Source organism: Salvelinus sp. IW2-2015, linkage group LG20 (assembly GCF_002910315.2).
Source record: "Salvelinus sp. IW2-2015 linkage group LG20, ASM291031v2, whole genome shotgun sequence".
In the NCBI taxonomy this organism is placed as follows: Eukaryota; Metazoa; Chordata; class Actinopteri; order Salmoniformes; family Salmonidae; genus Salvelinus; species Salvelinus sp. IW2-2015.
In genome coordinates, this window is record NC_036860.1 from 3,801,669 (window position 1) to 3,804,726 (window position 3,058).

Genomic DNA, 3,058 nt, shown 5'->3' on the forward strand with positions numbered 1-3,058 from the left:
AAAACGATTTAATCCATTTTAGAATAAGGCTGTAATGTAACAAAGTGTGGAAAAAGTCCAGGGGTCTGAATACTTTCCTAATGCCCTTTATGTTTAATGTAGATACCTGTATGTCTTCATATATTTGTTTAAATGTGTGTATATATTGCTGTCTCTTGCAGGCCATCAGAGAGGCTCATGATGAGGTGGCAGCCCAGGGCCAGTGCAGGGTGAGAACACACAATGCAAAATAAGGACTACCTCAGATGTTTTAATGTATCATGTCATCTTTTATACTCTCCCTCCCTCTCTCTAAACCTCTCTCTTTCTCTCCAACCCTCTAACTCTTTCTGTCTTTCAGGTGGAGGCAGATAACGTGAGCTTCCATTTTATCACCTTCGTCAATGTGAAAGGACAGCTTTATGAGCTGGGTGAGTGTGTGGCTGAGTCAGTTCCAGTGTTCGGCAGGGTTCAGTTGGTCTCCCGGCCACGTCTCCCAGGTGTGTTTTACACGGTCTCTGTGATTTTGTTGTTTAGATGTAGGATGGAGGGACGGTCAAACATGGAAACCAAGGATGACTCTTCATCAGGTCGTTCCTCTTCATTCGTTAATTCAGCCTACGTATAAACTTCGTTGTCTATCAGTGACGTATCTAAAACGCTTCCGTTGGTCTATCCAGCCCATGTTAAACTTCCGTTCGTCATAATCCCGCCACGTATAACCTTCGTTCGTCTAATCAAGACCCACGGTAATCAAAACTTCCGTATCGTCTAATCCAGCCACGTATCAAACTTTTCCGTGTATAACCCAGCAACTTCAAACTTCGTCCAGCCAGTCATAACCTTCCGTTCGTCTTAATGCCAGCACGTATAAACCGTCCGTTCGTTAAAATCCAGCCACGTAAATATCAACCTTTCGTTCAGTTAATCACAGCACCGTTATCAACCTTTCCGTTCGTCTAATCCCAAGCCACGTATCAACCTTCCGTTGTAATCAGCACGTATAATTCGTTGGCTAATCCAGCCACGTATCAATTCCGTTGTCTATCCAGGCAACGTATAAACTTCGGTTCGTCTAATCCCCGTATCCTTCCCGTTCGTTCTAATCCCACCCCAGTATCAAACTCTAAAGAGATTATAACCTACGAAACATACAGAGACGGTGGTGTTTTCGTCAAAAGGTGCGCTCTTGTGTTGTCACGTTACGTTCAAACGTACTCCCGTGCCTCAAGATGGATGCGCAGGTGTCGCTTCATCGTTGTGGGGACAGCGAGGAGGCATTGGGCTCGGATTGCTTCCTTGATCTCATCTTATAGATAGCATGACCGGTCTATTTTGGTTCATAAGCATTGTTAATTTAAAAAATTTAAAATAAATAAATAACAACATTTCGTAATTATTAGAATCTCAGAATCGTTGTGTTTAGAGGTTCCGCTAGGTGATTCCCCATGGCTATTGTGGTAAACGTAGCGGGATGTTGATTGTTGTTTGAGGTTTAACTAGTATTCAGTGCTATTGGTAAAACAAGCGGGATGGTGTTTTGTTAGAGGTTCAATCCTAGTGATTCAGGTATGTAAACAGCGGCGATGTGGTGTTTGTTTAGAGGTTTCACTAGTTGGATTCAGCTTGGTAAAAGTGCGGATGTTGTTTTGTTTAAGAGGTTAACCAGGGATTCAGGCTATTTTGGTAAACATGCGGGATGTGTTTTGGTTTAGAGGTTCACAGTGATTCGAGGTATTGGTAAAAACAGCGGCGTGTGTTTTTGTTTAGAGTTTAAACTAGGGATTAGTATTTGGTATACAGGGCGGATTGTGTTTGTTTAGAGGGTTCAGCTAGGAAGTCCAGGGGCTATTGGTAAAAACTAGCGGCATGTGTTTTTGTTTAGAAGGTTCAACTAGTGGATTCCAGGCTATTGGTAAAACCCGCGGCGATGTGTTTTGTTTAGAGGTTCAACTAGTGATTTCCAGCGCTAGTTGGTAATAACAGCTGCACTGTGTTTGTTTAGAGGTTCATACAAGGGATTACCAGGCTAATGGTAAACCAGGCGGCGAGTATTTTGTTTAGACAAGTGTGAGATTTCAGTATGGAAACCAGCTGCGATTTGTTTTGCTTTAGAGAGGTCAACTACGTGGAGTTCCAAGGCACTATTGTAAAACCAGGGAGGGATGTGTTTTGTTTTAGAAGGTTTCAACTAGGATTCCAGGCTATTTGTAACACTGTAATCTATGTGATTATTCTTTTACAGAGGTTCAACTAGGGATTCCAGCTTATCTGGGTGAAAAGACTCGCCGATGTGACTTTTCTCTGCGACAATGACATTCATTCGCTGTATGGGAGTGAGATACTCAAGCTGTTGACTGTTAAACGGGATCCATGTTAATAGGTTACAATGGCATGTAGAAATATTTCCAGGGCTTATTATTATTTATGAATCGACTTATTTCACTAGGAGATGGCTGGACCTAAAAAGGGCTAGACTGCCTTTACTGTGTTTAGGACCACTTCGGAGATGTGGGAACATAAAAGGCCTGCTAGCCTGTAGAGGACTATGCAAGCTTATGAAGACTGATGGAAAGGCCATCGAGTGGAGAGGATAGTGCTAATATGGGAAGACTCATCCAACTGAGACCATCAAACATATGTTTGATGCTGTCATACTAAACCATGTAGAAATTGGAGTTATAGAGACTCTAACTCCTGCAGCACGTCTTGCAATCGAGCATAACTGCATTTTCCAGATCGTACAGTTTTATTACAGAGGATTTGCTGTGCTAGCTGGCTGATGTCTAGGTTTCAGCTGACACGTAATCTGGCCACACTAGTTTGGATTTAATATAGTCCAACGCTCCAGAGCAACAGTTAGTGTTTTCATATTATCTCTCTCTTTTCTCCCCAGGTGCAGTTATGTTTCATATCTCTTCCTTCTCTCTCCAGGAGCAGTCTAGTGCTTCATATTCTCTCTCTCTCTTTCTCCCAGGAGAGTTAAGTGCTTTATATTCCTCTCTCCTCTCTTCTCCCAGAAGCCAGCAGGTGGTGTCGGGGTTTTGTGGGAGAGGAAGAGGAGAGGTCCGGCTTCTCC